Genomic DNA, 16,622 nt, shown 5'->3' on the forward strand with positions numbered 1-16,622 from the left:
TATCTGAGTGGCTTAAAAGTACAAGAAAACACTTCAAAAGTGACGTTTCTGAAGAATTTTAACAGTTTTCTTGTATCTACGAACGCCAGAATGCATAAAATTGACCTAAACGTCTCCTTTTCCTATTCTGAGTCGATTCTGCATGCTTTAAGTGTGTTTGGTGGCTCAGAACCATCAAAAAACGTTGAAATATAGTTCAAATTCAATAAAAATCGACAAAAATACAGTTTCTAGCTAAAATTTGATGGTTTCGTTGCACTTTCCGAGCCCGTAGGGTATCTGAGTGGCTTAAAAGTACAAGAAAACACTTCAAAAGTGACGTTTCTGAAGAATTTTAACAGTTTTCTTGTATCTACGAACGCCAGAATGCATAAAATTGGCCTAAACGTCTCCTTTTCCTATTCTGAGTCGATTCTGCATGCTTTAAGTGTGTTTGGTGGCTCAGAACCATCAAAAAACGTTGAAATATAGTTCAAATTCAATAAAAATCGACAAAAATACAGTTTCTAGCTAAAATTTGATGGTTTCGTTGCACTTTCCGAGCCCGTAGGGTATCTGAGTGGCTTAAAAGTACAAGAAAACACTTCAAAAGTGACGTTTCTGAAGAATTTTAACAGTTTTCTTGTATCAACGAACGCCAGAATGCATAAAATTGACCTAAACGTCTCCTTTTCCTATTCTGAGTCGATTCTGCATGGTTTAAGTGTGTTTGGTGGCTCAGAACCATCAAAAAACGTTGAAATATAGTTCAAATTCAATAAAAATCGACAAAAATACAGTTTCTAGCTAAAATTTGATGGTTTCGTTGCACTTTCCGAGCCCGTAGGGTATCTGAGTGGCTTAAAAGTACAAGAAAACACTTCAAAAGTGACGTTTCTGAAGAGTTTTAACAGTTTTCTTGTATCTACGAACGCCAGAATGCATAAAATTGACCTAAACGTCTCCTTTTCCTATTCTGAGTCGATTCTGCATGCTTTAAGTGTGTTTGGTGGCTCAGAACCATCAAAAAACGTTGAAATATAGTTCAAATTCAATACAAATCGACAAAAATACAGTTTCTAGCTAAAATTTGATGGTTTCGTTGCACTTTCCGAGCCCGTAGGGTATCTGAGTGGCTTAAAAGTACAAGAAAACACTTCAAAAGTGACGTTTCTGAAGAATTTTAACAGTTTTCTTGTATCTACGAACGCCAGAATGCATAAAATTGACCTAAACGTCTCCTTTTCCTATTCTGAGTCGATTCTGCATGCTTTAAGTGTGTTTGGTGGCTCAGAACCATCAAAAAACGTTGAAATATAGTTCAAATTCAATAAAAATCGACAAAAATACAGTTTCTAGCTAAAATTTGATGGTTTCGTTGCACTTTCCGAGCCCGTAGGGTATCTGAGTGGCTTAAAAGTACAAGAAAACACTTCAAAAGTGACGTTTCTGAAGAATTTTAACAGTTTTCTTGTATCTACGAACGCCAGAATGCATAAAATTGACCTAAACGTCTCCTTTTCCTATTCTGAGTCGATTCTGCATGCTTTAAGTGTGTTTGGTGGCTCAGAACCATCAAAAAACGTTGAAATATAGTTCAAATTCAATAAAAATCGACAAAAATACAGTTTCTAGCTAAAATTTGATGGTTTCGTTGCACTTTCCGAGCCCGTAGGGTATCTGAGTGGCTTAAAAGTACAAGAAAACACTTCAAAAGTGACGTTTCTGAAGAATTTTAACAGTTTTCTTGTATCTACGAACGCCAGAATGCATAAAATTGACCTAAACGTCTCCTTTTCCTATTCTGAGTCGATTCTGCATGCTTTAAGTGTGTTTGGTGGCTCAGAACCATCAAAAAACGTTGAAATATAGTTCAAATTCAATAAAAATCGACAAAAATACAGTTTCTAGCTAAAATTTGATGGTTTCGTTGCACTCCGATCCCGTAGGGTATCTGAGTGGCTTAAAAGTACAAGAAAACACTTCAAAAGTGACGTTTCTGAAGAATTTTAACAGTTTTCTTGTATCTACGAACGCCAGAATGCATAAAATTGACCTAAACGTCTCCTTTTCCTATTCTGAGTCGATTCTGCATGCTTTAAGTGTGTTTGGTGGCTCAGAACCATCAAAAAACGTTGAAATATAGTTCAAATTCAATAAAAATCGACAAAAATACAGTTTCTAGCTAAAATTTGATGGTTTCGTTGCACTTTCCGAGCCCGTAGGGTATCTGAGTGGCTTAAAAGTACAAGAAAACACTTCAAAAGTGACGTTTCTGAAGAATTTTAACAGTTTTCTTGTATCTACGAACGCCAGAATGCATAAAATTGGCCTAAACGTCTCCTTTTCCTATTCTGAGTCGATTCTGCATGCTTTAAGTGTGTTTGGTGGCTCAGAACCATCAAAAAACGTTGAAATATAGTTCAAATTCAATAAAAATCGACAAAAATACAGTTTCTAGCTAAAATTTGATGGTTTCGTTGCACTTTCCGAGCCCGTAGGGTATCTGAGTGGCTTAAAAGTACAAGAAAACACTTCAAAAGTGACGTTTCTGAAGAATTTTAACAGTTTTCTTGTATCTACGAACGCCAGAATGCATAAAATTGACCTAAACGTCTCCTTTTCCTATTCTGAGTCGATTCTGCATGCTTTAAGTGTGTTTGGTGGCTCAGAACCATCAAAAAACGTTGAAATATAGTTCAAATTCAATAAAAATCGACAAAAATACAGTTTCTAGCTAAAATTTGATGGTTTCGTTGCACTTTCCGAGCCCGTAGGGTATCTGAGTGGCTTAAAAGTACAAGAAAACACTTCAAAAGTGACGTTTCTGAAGAATTTTAACAGTTTTCTTGTATCTACGAACGCCAGAATGCATAAAATTGGCCTAAACGTCTCCTTTTCCTATTCTGAGTCGATTCTGCATGCTTTAAGTGTGTTTGGTGGCTCAGAACCATCAAAAAACGTTGAAATATAGTTCAAATTCAATAAAAATCGACAAAAATACAGTTTCTAGCTAAAATTTGATGGTTTCGTTGCACTTTCCGAGCCCGTAGGGTATCTGAGTGGCTTAAAAGTACAAGAAAACACTTCAAAAGTGACGTTTCTGAAGAATTTTAACAGTTTTCTTGTATCTACGAACGCCAGAATGCATAAAATTGACCTAAACGTCTCCTTTTCCTATTCTGAGTCGATTCTGCATGGTTTAAGTGTGTTTGGTGGCTCAGAACCATCAAAAAACGTTGAAATATAGTTCAAATTCAATAAAAATCGACAAAAATACAGTTTCTAGCTAAAATTTGATGGTTTCGTTGCACTTTCCGAGCCCGTAGGGTATCTGAGTGGCTTAAAAGTACAAGAAAACACTTCAAAAGTGACGTTTCTGAAGAATTTTAACAGTTTTCTTGTATCTACGAACGCCAGAATGCATAAAATTGACCTAAACGTCTCCTTTTCCTATTCTGAGTCGATTCTGCATGCTTTAAGTGTGTTTGGTGGCTCAGAACCATCAAAAAACGTTGAAATATAGTTCAAATTCAATAAAAATCGACAAAAATACAGTTTCTAGCTAAAATTTGATGGTTTCGTTGCACTTTCCGAGCCCGTAGGGTATCTGAGTGGCTTAAAAGTACAAGAAAACACTTCAAAAGTGACGTTTCTGAAGAATTTTAACAGTTTTCTTGTATCTACGAACGCCAGAATGCATAAAATTGACCTAAACGTCTCCTTTTCCTATTCTGAGTCGATTCTGCATGCTTTAAGTGTGTTTGGTGGCTCAGAACCATCAAAAAACGTTGAAATATAGTTCAAATTCAATAAAAATCGACAAAAATACAGTTTCTAGCTAAAATTTGATGGTTTCGTTGCACTTTCCGAGCCCGTAGGGTATCTGAGTGGCTTAAAAGTACAAGAAAACACTTCAAAAGTGACGTTTCTGAAGAATTTTAACAGTTTTCTTGTATCTACGAACGCCAGAATGCATAAAATTGACCTAAACGTCTCCTTTTCCTATTCTGAGTCGATTCTGCATGCTTTAAGTGTGTTTGGTGGCTCAGAACCATCAAAAAACGTTGAAATATAGTTCAAATTCAATAAAAATCGACAAAAATACAGTTTCTAGCTAAAATTTGATGGTTTCGTTGCACTTTCCGAGCCCGTAGGGTATCTGAGTGGCTTAAAAGTACAAGAAAACACTTCAAAAGTGACGTTTCTGAAGAATTTTAACAGTTTTCTTGTATCTACGAACGCCAGAATGCATAAAATTGACCTAAACGTCTCCTTTTCCTATTCTGAGTCGATTCTGCATGCTTTAAGTGTGTTTGGTGGCTCAGAACCATCAAAAAACGTTGAAATATAGTTCAAATTCAATAAAAATCGACAAAAATACTGTTTCTAGCTAAAATTTGATGGTTTCGTTGCACTTTCCGATCCCGTAGGGTATCTGAGTGGCTTAAAAGTACAAGAAAACACTTCAAAAGTGACGTTTCTGAAGAATTTTAACAGTTTTCTTGTATCTACGAACGCCAGAATGCATAAAATTGACCTAAACGTCTCCTTTTCCTATTCTGAGTCGATTCTGCATGCTTTAAGTGTGTTTGGTGGCTCAGAACCATCAAAAAACGTTGAAATATAGTTCAAATTCAATAAAAATCGACAAAAATACAGTTTCTAGCTAAAATTTGATGGTTTCGTTGCACTTTCCGAGCCCGTAGGGTATCTGAGTGGCTTAAAAGTACAAGAAAACACTTCAAAAGTGACGTTTCTGAAGAATTTTAACAGTTTTCTTGTATCTACGAACGCCAGAATGCATAAAATTGACCTAAACGTCTCCTTTTCCTATTCTGAGTCGATTCTGCATGCTTTAAGTGTGTTTGGTGGCTCAGAACCATCAAAAAACGTTGAAATATAGTTCAAATTCAATAAAAATCGACAAAAATACAGTTTCTAGCTAAAATTTGATGGTTTCGTTGCACTTTCCGAGCCCGTAGGGTATCTGAGTGGCTTAAAAGTACAAGAAAACACTTCAAAAGTGACGTTTCTGAAGAATTTTAACAGTTTTCTTGTATCTACGAACGCCAGAATGCATAAAATTGACCTAAACGTCTCCTTTTCCTATTCTGAGTCGATTCTGCATGCTTTAAGTGTGTTTGGTGGCTCAGAACCATCAAAAAACGTTGAAATATAGTTCAAATTCAATAAAAATCGACAAAAATACAGTTTCTAGCTAAAATTTGATGGTTTCGTTGCACTTTCCGAGCCCGTAGGGTATCTGAGTGGCTTAAAAGTACAAGAAAACACTTCAAAAGTGACGTTTCTGAAGAATTTTAACAGTTTTCTTGTATCTACGAACGCCAGAATGCATAAAATTGACCTAAACGTCTCCTTTTCCTATTCTGAGTCGATTCTGCATGCTTTAAGTGTGTTTGGTGGCTCAGAACCATCAAAAAACGTTGAAATATAGTTCAAATTCAATAAAAATCGACAAAAATACAGTTTCTAGCTAAAATTTGATGGTTTCGTTGCACTTTCCGATCCCGTAGGGTATCTGAGTGGCTTAAAAGTACAAGAAAACACTTCAAAAGTGACGTTTCTGAAGAATTTTAACAGTTTTCTTGTATCTACCAACGCCAGAATGCATAAAATTGACCTAAACGTCTCCTTTTCCTATTCTGAGTCGATTCTGCATGTTTTAAGTGTGTTTGGTGGCTCAGAACCATCAAAAAACGTTGAAATATAGTTCAAATTCAATAAAAATCGACAAAAATACAGTTTCTAGCTAAAATTTGATGGTTTCGTTGCACTTTCCGAGCCCGTAGGGTATCTGAGTGGCTTAAAAGTACAAGAAAACACTTCAAAAGTGACGTTTCTGAAGAATTTTAACAGTTTTCTTGTATCTACGAACGCCAGAATGCATAAAATTGACCTAAACGTCTCCTTTTCCTATTCTGAGTCGATTCTGCATGCTTTAAGTGTGTTTGGTGGCTCAGAACCATCAAAAAACGTTGAAATATAGTTCAAATTCAATAAAAATCGACAAAAATACAGTTTCTAGCTAAAATTTGATGGTTTCGTTGCACTTTCCGAGCCCGTAGGGTATCTGAGTGGCTTAAAAGTACAAGAAAACACTTCAAAAGTGACGTTTCTGAAGAATTTTAACAGTTTTCTTGTATCAACGAACGCCAGAATGCATAAAATTGACCTAAACGTCTCCTTTTCCTATTCTGAGTCGATTCTGCATGCTTTAAGTGTGTTTGGTGGCTCAGAACCATCAAAAAACTTTGAAATATAGTTCAAATTCAATAAAAATCGACAAAAATACAGTTTCTAGCTAAAATTTGATGGTTTCGTTGCACTTTCCGAGCCCGTAGGGTATCTGAGTGGCTTAAAAGTACAAGAAAACACTTCAAAAGTGACGTTTCTGAAGAATTTTAACAGTTTTCTTGTATCTACGAACGCCAGAATGCATAAAATTGACCTAAACGTCTCCTTTTCCTATTCTGAGTCGATTCTGCATGCTTTAAGTGTGTTTGGTGGCTCAGAACCATCAAAAAACGTTGAAATATAGTTCAAATTCAATAAAAATCGACAAAAATACAGTTTCTAGCTAAAATTTGATGGTTTCGTTGCACTTTCCGAGCCCGTTGGGTATCTGAGTGGCTTAAAAGTACAAGAAAACACTTCGAAAGTGACGTTTCTGAAGAATTTTAACAGTTTTCTTGTATCTACGAACGCCAGAATGCATAAAATTGACCTAAACGTCTCCTTTTCCTATTCTGAGTCGATTCTGCATGCTTTAAGTGTGTTTGGTGGCTCAGAACCATCAAAAAACGTTGAAATATAGTTCAAATTCAATAAAAATCGACAAAAATACAGTTTCTAGATAAAATTTGATGGTTTCGTTGCACTTTCCGAGCCCGTAGGGTATCTGAGTGGCTTAAAAGTACAAGAAAACACTTCAAAAGTGACGTTTCTGAAGAATTTTAACAGTTTTCTTGTATCTACGAACGCCAGAATGCATAAAATTGACCTAAACGTCTCCTTTTCCTATTCTGAGTCGATTCTGCATGCTTTAAGTGTGTTTGGTGGCTCAGAACCATCAAAAAACGTTGAAATATAGTTCAAATTCAATAAAAATCGACAAAAATACAGTTTCTAGCTAAAATTTGATGGTTTCGTTGCACTTTCCGAGCCCGTAGGGTATCTGAGTGGCTTAAAAGTACAAGAAAACACTTCAAAAGTGACGTTTCTGAAGAATTTTAACAGTTTTCTTGTATCTACGAACGCCAGAATGCATAAAATTGACCTAAACGTCTCCTTTTCCTATTCTGAGTCGATTCTGCATGCTTTAAGTGTGTTTGGTGGCTCAGAACCATCAAAAAACGTTGAAATATAGTTCAAATTCAATAAAAATCGACAAAAATACAGTTTCTAGTTAAAATTTGATGGTTTCGTTGCACTTTCCGAGCCCGTAGGGTATCTGAGTGGCTTAAAAGTACAAGAAAACACTTCAAAAGTGACGTTTCTGAAGAATTTTAACAGTTTTCTTGTATCTACGAACGCCAGAATGCATAAAATTGACCTAAACGTCTCCTTTTCCTATTCTGAGTCGATTCTGCATGCTTTAAGTGTGTTTGGTGGCTCAGAACCATCAAAAAACGTTGAAATATAGTTCAAATTCAATAAAAATCGACAAAAATACAGTTTCTAGCTAAAATTTGATGGTTTCGTTGCACTTTCCGAGCCCGTAGGGTATCTGAGTGGCTTAAAAGTACAAGAAAACACTTCAAAAGTGACGTTTCTGAAGAATTTTAACAGTTTTCTTGTATCTACGAACGCCAGAATGCATAAAATTGACCTAAACGTCTCCTTTTCCTATTCTGAGTCGATTCTGCATGCTTTAAGTGTGTTTGGTGGCTCAGAACCATAAAAAAACGTTGAAATATAGTTCAAATTCAATAAAAATCGACAAAAATACAGTTTCTAGTTAAAATTTGATGGTTTCGTTGCACTTTCCGAGCCCGTTGGGTATCTGAGTGGCTTAAAAGTACAAGAAAACACTTCGAAAGTGACGTTTCTGAAGAATTTTAACAGTTTTCTTGTATCTACGAACGCCAGAATGCATAAAATTGACCTAAACGTCTCCTTTTCCTATTCTGAGTCGATTCTGCATGCTTTAAGTGTGTTTGGTGGCTCAGAACCATCAAAAAACGTTGAAATATAGTTCAAATTCAATAAAAATCGACAAAAATACAGTTTCTAGATAAAATTTGATGGTTTCGTTGCACTTTCCGAGCCCGTAGGGTATCTGAGTGGCTTAAAAGTACAAGAAAACACTTCAAAAGTGACGTTTCTGAAGAATTTTAACAGTTTTCTTGTATCTACGAACGCCAGAATGCATAAAATTGACCTAAACGTCTCCTTTTCCTATTCTGAGTCGATTCTGCATGCTTTAAGTGTGTTTGGTGGCTCAGAACCATCAAAAAACGTTGAAACATAGTTCAAATTCAATAAAAATCGACAAAAATACAGTTTCTAGTTAAAATTTGATGGTTTCGTTGCACTTTCCGAGCCCGTAGGGTATCTGAGTGGCTTAAAAGTACAAGAAAACACTTCAAAAGTGACGTTTCTGAAGAATTTTAACAGTTTTCTTGTATCTACGAACGCCAGAATGCATAAAATTGACCTAAACGTCTCCTTTTCCTATTCTGAGTCGATTCTGCATGCTTTAAGTGTGTTTGGTGGCTCAGAACCATCAAAAAACGTTGAAATATAGTTCAAATTCAATAAAAATCGACAAAAATACAGTTTCTAGTTAAAATTTGATGGTTTCGTTGCACTTTCCGAGCCCGTAGGGTATCTGAGTGGCTTAAAAGTACAAGAAAACACTTCAAAAGTGACGTTTCTAAAGTATTTTAACAGTTTTCTTGTATCTACGAACGCCAGAATGCATAAAATTGACCTAAACGTCTCCTTTTCCTATTCTGAGTCGATTCTGCATGCTTTAAGTGTGTTTGGTGGCTCAGAACCATCAAAAAACGTTGAAATATAGTTCAAATTCAATAAAAATCGACAAAAATACAGTTTCTAGCTAAAATTTGATGGTTTCGTTGCACTTTCCGAGCCCCTAGGGTATCTGAGTGGCTTAAAAGTACAAGAAAACACTTCAAAAGTGACGTTTCTGAAGAATTTTAACAGTTTTCTTGTATCTACGAACGCCAGAATGCATAAAATTGACCTAAACGTCTCCTTTTCCTATTCTGAGTCGATTCTGCATGCTTTAAGTGTGTTTGGTGGCTCAGAACCATCAAAAAACGTTGAAATATAGTTCAAATTCAATAAAAATCGACAAAAATACAGTTTCTAGCTAAAATTTGATGGTTTCGTTGCACTTTCCGAGCCCGTAGGGTATCTGAGTGGCTTAAAAGTACAAGAAAACACTTCAAAAGTGACGTTTCTGAAGAATTTTAACAGTTTTCTTGTATCTACGAACGCCAGAATGCATAAAATTGACCTAAACGTCTCCTTTTCCTATTCTGAGTCGATTCTGCATGCTTTAAGTGTGTTTGGTGGCTCAGAACCATCAAAAAACGTTGAAATATAGTTCAAATTCAATAAAAATCGACAAAAATACAGTTTCTAGCTAAAATTTGATGGTTTCGTTGCACTTTCCGAGCCCGTAGGGTATCTGAGTGGCTTAAAAGTACAAGAAAACACTTCAAAAGTGACGTTTCTGAAGAATTTTAACAGTTTTCTTGTATCTACGAACGCCAGAATGCATAAAATTGACCTAAACGTCTCCTTTTCCTATTCTGAGTCGATTCTGCATGCTTTAAGTGTGTTTGGTGGCTCAGAACCATCAAAAAACGTTGAAATATAGTTCAAATTCAATAAAAATCGACAAAAATACAGTTTCTAGCTAAAATTTGATGGTTTCGTTGCACTTTCCGAGCCCGTAGGGTATCTGAGTGGCTTAAAAGTACAAGAAAACACTCAAAAGTGACGTTTCTGAAGAATTTTAACAGTTTTCTTGTATCTACGAACGCCAGAATGCATAAAATTGACCTAAACGTCTCCTTTTCCTATTCTGAGTCGATTCTGCATGCTTTAAGTGTGTTTGGTGGCTCAGAACCATTAAAAAAACGTTGAAATATAGTTCAAATTCAATAAAAATCGACAAAAATACAGTTTCTAGCTAAAATTTGATGGTTTCGTTGCACTTTCCGAGCCCGTAGGGTATCTGAGTGGCTTAAAAGTACAAGAAAACACTTCAAAAGTGACGTTTCTGAAGAATTTTAACAGTTTTCTTGTATCTACGAACGCCAGAATGCATAAAATTGACCTAAACGTCTCCTTTTCCTATTCTGAGTCGATTCTGCATGCTTTAAGTGTGTTTGGTGGCTCAGAACCATCAAAAAACGTTGAAATATAGTTCAAATTCAATAAAAATCGACAAAAATACAGTTTCTAGCTAAAATTTGATGGTTTCGTTGCACTTTCCGAGCCCGTAGGGTATCTGAGTGGCTTAAAAGTACAAGAAAACACTTCAAAAGTGACGTTTCTGAAGAATTTTAACAGTTTTCTTGTTTCTACGAACGCCAGAATGCATAAAATTGACCTAAACGTCTCCTTTTCCTATTCTGAGTCGATTCTGCATGCTTTAAGTGTGTTTGGTGGCTCAGAACCTTCAAAAAACGTTGAAATATAGTTCAAATTCAATAAAAATTGACAAAAGGACAGTTTCTAGCTAAAATTTGATGGTTTCGTTGCACTTTCCGAGCCCGTAGGGTATCTGAGTGGCTTAAAAGTACAAGAAAACACTTCAAAAGTGACGTTTCTGAAGAATTTTAACAGTTTTCTTGTATCTACGAACGCCAGAATGCATAAAATTGACCTAAACGTCTCCTTTTCCTATTCTGAGTCGATTCTGCATGCTTTAAGTGTGTTTGGTGGCTCAGAACCATCTAAAAACGTTGAAATATAGTTCAAATTCAATAAAAATCGACAAAAATACAGTTTCTAGCTAAAATTTGATGGTTTCGTTGCACTTTCCGAGCCCGTAGGGTATCTGAGTGGCTTAAAAGTACAAGAAAACACTTCAAAAGTGACGTTTCTGAAGAATTTTAACAGTTTTCTTGTATCTACGAACGCCAGAATGCATAAAATTGACCTAAACGTCTCCTTTTCCTATTCTGAGTCGATTCTGCATGCTTTAAGTGTGTTTGGTGGCTCAGAACCATCAAAAAACGTTGAAATATAGTTCAAATTCAATAAAAATCGACAAAAATACAGTTTCTAGCTAAAATTTGATGGTTTCGTTGCACTTTCCGAGCCCGTAGGGTATCTGAGTGGCTTAAAAGTACAAGAAAACACTTCAAAAGTGACGTTTCTGAAGAATTTTAACAGTTTTCTTGTATCTACGAACGCCAGAATGCATAAAATTGACCTAAACGTCTCCTTTTCCTATTCTGAGTCGATTCTGCATGCTTTAAGTGTGTTTGGTGGCTCAGAACCATCAAAAAACGTTGAAATATAGTTCAAATTCAATAAAAATCGACAAAAATACAGTTTCTAGCTAAAATTTGATGGTTTCGTTGCACTTTCCGAGCCCGTAGGGTATCTGAGTGGCTTAAAAGTACAAGAAAACACTTCAAAAGTGACGTTTCTGAAGAATTTTAACAGTTTTCTTGTATCTACGAACGCCAGAATGCATAAAATTGACCTAAACGTCTCCTTTTCCTATTCTGAGTCGATTCTGCATGCTTTAAGTGTGTTTGGTGGCTCAGAACCATCAAAAAACGTTGAAATACAGTTCAAATTCAATAAAAATCGACAAAAATACAGTTTCTAGCTAAAATTTGATGGTTTCGTTGCACTTTCCGAGCCCGTAGGGTATCTGAGTGGCTTAAAAGTACAAGAAAACACTTCAAAAGTGACGTTTCTGAAGAATTTTAACAGTTTTCTTGTATCTACGAACGCCAGAATGCATAAAATTGACCTAAACGTCTCCTTTTCCTATTCTGAGTCGATTCTGCATGCTTTAAGTGTGTTTGGAGGCTCAGAACCATCAAAAAACGTTGAAATATAGTTCAAATTCAATAAAAATCGACAAAAATACAGTTTCTAGCTAAAATTTTATGGTTTCGTTGCACTTTCCGAGCCCGTAGGGTATCTGAGTGGCTTAAAAGTACAAGAAAACACTTCAAAAGTGACGTTTCTGAAGAATTTTAACAGTTTTCTTGTATCTACGAACACCAGAATGCTTAAAATTGACCTAAACGTCTCCTTTTCCTATTCTGAGTCGATTCTGCATGCTTTAAGTGTGTTTGGTGGCTCAGAACCATCAAAAAACGTTGAAATATAGTTCAAATTCAATAAAAATCGACAAAAATACAGTTTCTAGCTAAAATTTGATGGTTTCGTTGCACTTTCCGAGCCCGTAGGGTATCTGAGTGGCTTAAAAGTACAAGAAAACACGTCAAAAGTGACGTTTCTGAAGAATTTTAACAGTTTTCTTGTATCTACGAACGCCAGAATGCATAAAATTGACCTAAACGTCTCCTTTTCCTATTCTGAGTCGATTCTGCATGCTTTAAGTGTGTTTGGTGGCTCAGAACCATCAAAAAACGTTGAAATATAGTTCAAATTCAATAAAAATCGACAAAAATACAGTTTCTAGCTAAAATTTGATGGTTTCGTTGCACTTTCCGAGCCCGTTGGGTATCTGAGTGGCTTAAAAGTACAAGAAAACACTTCGAAAGTGACGTTTCTGAAGAATTTTAACAGTTTTCTTGTATCTACGAACGCCAGAATGCATAAAATTGACCTAAACGTCTCCTTTTCCTATTCTGAGTCGATTCTGCATGCTTTAAGTGTGTTTGGTGGCTCAGAACCATCAAAAAACGTTGAAATATAGTTCAAATTCAATAAAAATCGACAAAAATACAGTTTCTAGCTAAAATTTGATGGTTTCGTTGCACTTTCCGAGCCCGTAGGGTATCTGAGTGGCTTAAAAGTACAAGAAAACACTTCAAAAGTGACGTTTCTGAAGAATTTTAACAGTTTTCTTGTATCTACGAACGCCAGAATGCATAAAATTGACCTAAACGTCTCCTTTTCCTATTCTGAGTCGATTCTGCATGCTTTAAGTGTGTTTGGTGGCTCAGAACCATCAAAAAACGTTGAAATATAGTTCAAATTCAATAAAAATCGACAAGAATACAGTTTCTAGCTAAAATTTGATGGTTTCGTTGCACTTTCCGAGCCCGTAGGGTATCTGAGTGGCTTAAAAGTACAAGAAAACACTTCAAAAGTGACGTTTCTGAAGAATTTTAACAGTTTTCTTGTATCTACGAACGCCAGAATGCATAAAATTGACCTAAACGTCTCCTTTTCCTATTCTGAGTCGATTCTGCATGCTTTAAGTGTGTTTGGTGGCTCAGAACCATCAAAAAACGTTGAAATATAGTTCAAATTCAATAAAAATCGACAAAAATACAGTTTCTAGCTAAAATTTGATGGTTTCGTTGCACTTTCCGAGCCCGTAGGGTATCTGAGTGGCTTAAAAGTACAAGAAAACACTTCAAAAGTGACGTTTCTGAAGAATTTTAACAGTTTTCTTGTATCTACGAACGCCAGAATGCATAAAATTGACCTAAACGTCTCCTTTTCCTATTCTGAGTCGATTCTGCATGCTTTAAGTGTGTTTGGTGGCTCAGAACCATCAAAAAACGTTGAAATACAGTTCAAATTCAATAAAAATCGACAAAAATACAGTTTCTAGCTAAAATTTGATGGTTTCGTTGCACTTTCCGAGCCCGTAGGGTATCTGAGTGGCTTAAAAGTACAAGAAAACACTTCAAAAGTGACGTTTCTGAAGAATTTTAACAGTTTTCTTGTATCTACGAACGCCAGAATGCATAAAATTGACCTAAACGTCTCCTTTTCCTATTCTGAGTCGATTCTGCATGCTTTAAGTGTGTTTGGAGGCTCAGAACCATCAAAAAACGTTGAAATATAGTTCAAATTCAATAAAAATCGACAAAAATACAGTTTCTAGCTAAAATTTTATGGTTTCGTTGCACTTTCCGAGCCCGTAGGGTATCTGAGTGGCTTAAAACTACAAGAAAACACTTCAAAAGTGACGTTTCTGAAGAATTTTAACAGTTTTCTTGTATCTACGAACACCAGAATGCTTAAAATTGACCTAAACGTCTCCTTTTCCTATTCTGAGTCGATTCTGCATGCTTTAAGAGTGTTTGGTGGCTCAGAACCATCAAAAAACGTTGAAATATAGTTCAAATTCAATAAAAATCGACAAAAATACAGTTTCTAGCTAAAATTTGATGGTTTCGTTGCACTTTCCGAGCCCGTAGGGTATCTGAGTGGCTTAAAAGTACAAGAAAACACTTCAAAAGTGACGTTTCTGAAGAATTTTAACAGTTTTCTTGTATCTACGAACGCCAGAATGCATAAAATTGACCTAAACGTCTCCTTTTCCTATTCTGAGTCGATTCTGCATGCTTTAAGTGTGTTTGGTGGCTCAGAACCATCAAAAAACGTTGAAATATAGTTCAAATTCAATAAAAATCGACAAAAATACAGTTTCTAGCTAAAATTTGATGGTTTCGTTGCACTTTCCGAGCCCGTTGGGTATCTGAGTGGCTTAAAAGTACAAGAAAACACTTCGAAAGTGACGTTTCTGAAGAATTTTAACAGTTTTCTTGTATCTACGAACGCCAGAATGCATAAAATTGACCTAAACGTCTCCTTTTCCTATTCTGAGTCGATTCTGCATGCTTTAAGTGTGTTTGGTGGCTCAGAACCATCAAAAAACGTTGAAATATAGTTCAAATTCAATAAAAATCGACAAAAATACAGTTTCTAGATAAAATTTGATGGTTTCGTTGCACTTTCCGAGCCCGTAGGGTATCTGAGTGGCTTAAAAGTACAAGAAAACACTTCAAAAGTGACGTTTCTGAAGAATTTTAACAGTTTTCTTGTATCTACGAACGCCAGAATGCATAAAATTGACCTAAACGTCTCCTTTTCCTATTCTGAGTCGATTCTGCATGCTTTAAGTGTGTTTGGTGGCTCAGAACCATCAAAAAACGTTGAAATATAGTTCAAATTCAATAAAAATCGACAAAAATACAGTTTCTAGCTAAAATTTGATGGTTTCGTTGCACTTTCCGAGCCCGTAGGGTATCTGAGTGGCTTAAAAGTACAAGAAAACACTTCAAAAGTGACGTTTCTGAAGAATTTTAACAGTTTTCTTGTATCTACGAACGCCAGAATGCATAAAATTGACCTAAACGTCTCCTTTTCCTATTCTGAGTCGATTCTGCATGCTTTAAGTGTGTTTGGTGGCTCAGAACCATCAAAAAACGTTGAAATATAGTTCAAATTCAATAAAAATCGACAAAAATACAGTTTCTAGTTAAAATTTGATGGTTTCGTTGCACTTTCCGAGCCCGTAGGGTATCTGAGTGGCTTAAAAGTACAAGAAAACACTTCAAAAGTGACGTTTCTGAAGAATTTTAACAGTTTTCTTGTATCTACGAACGCCAGAATGCATAAAATTGACCTAAACGTCTCCTTTTCCTATTCTGAGTCGATTCTGCATGCTTTAAGTGTGTTTGGTGGCTCAGAACCATCAAAAAACGTTGAAATATAGTTCAAATTCAATAAAAATCGACAAAAATACAGTTTCTAGCTAAAATTTGATGGTTTCGTTGCACTTTCCGAGCCCGTAGGGTATCTGAGTGGCTTAAAAGTACAAGAAAACACTTCAAAAGTGACGTTTCTGAAGAATTTTAACAGTTTTCTTGTATCTACGAACGCCAGAATGCATAAATTGACCTAAACGTCTCCTTTTCCTATTCTGAGTCGATTCTGCATGCTTTAAGTGTGTTTGGTGGCTCAGAACCATAAAAAAACGTTGAAATATAGTTCAAATTCAATAAAAATCGACAAAAATACAGTTTCTAGTTAAAATTTGATGGTTTCGTTGCACTTTCCGAGCCCGTTGGGTATCTGAGTGGCTTAAAAGTACAAGAAAACACTTCGAAAGTGACGTTTCTGAAGAATTTTAACAGTTTTCTTGTATCTACGAACGCCAGAATGCATAAAATTGACCTAAACGTCTCCTTTTCCTATTCTGAGTCGATTCTGCATGCTTTAAGTGTGTTTGGTGGCTCAGAACCATCAAAAAACGTTGAAATATAGTTCAAATTCAATAAAAATCGACAAAAATACAGTTTCTAGTTAAAATTTGATGGTTTCGTTGCACTTTCCGAGCCCGTAGGGTATCTGAGTGGCTTAAAAGTACAAGAAAACACTTCAAAAGTGACGTTTCTGAAGAATTTTAACAGTTTTCTTGTATCTACGAACGCCAGAATGCATAAAATTGACCTAAACGTCTCCTTTTCCTATTCTGAGTCGATTCTGCATGCTTTAAGTGTGTTTGGTGGCTCAGAACCATCAAAAAACGTTGAAATATAGTTCAAATTCAATAATAATCGACAAAAATACAGTTTCTAGTTAAAATTTGATGGTTTCGTTGCACTTTCCGAGCCCGTAGGGTATATGAGTGGCTTAAAAGTACAAGAAAACACTTCAAAAGTGACGTTTCTAAAGTATTTTAACAG

This window comes from Zophobas morio, unplaced genomic scaffold, assembly GCF_036711695.1.
Source record: "Zophobas morio isolate AGI-343-1 ecotype UQ-CSIRO unplaced genomic scaffold, CSIRO_AGI_Zmor_V1 ptg000180l, whole genome shotgun sequence".
Lineage (NCBI taxonomy): Eukaryota > Metazoa > Arthropoda > Insecta > Coleoptera > Tenebrionidae > Zophobas > Zophobas morio.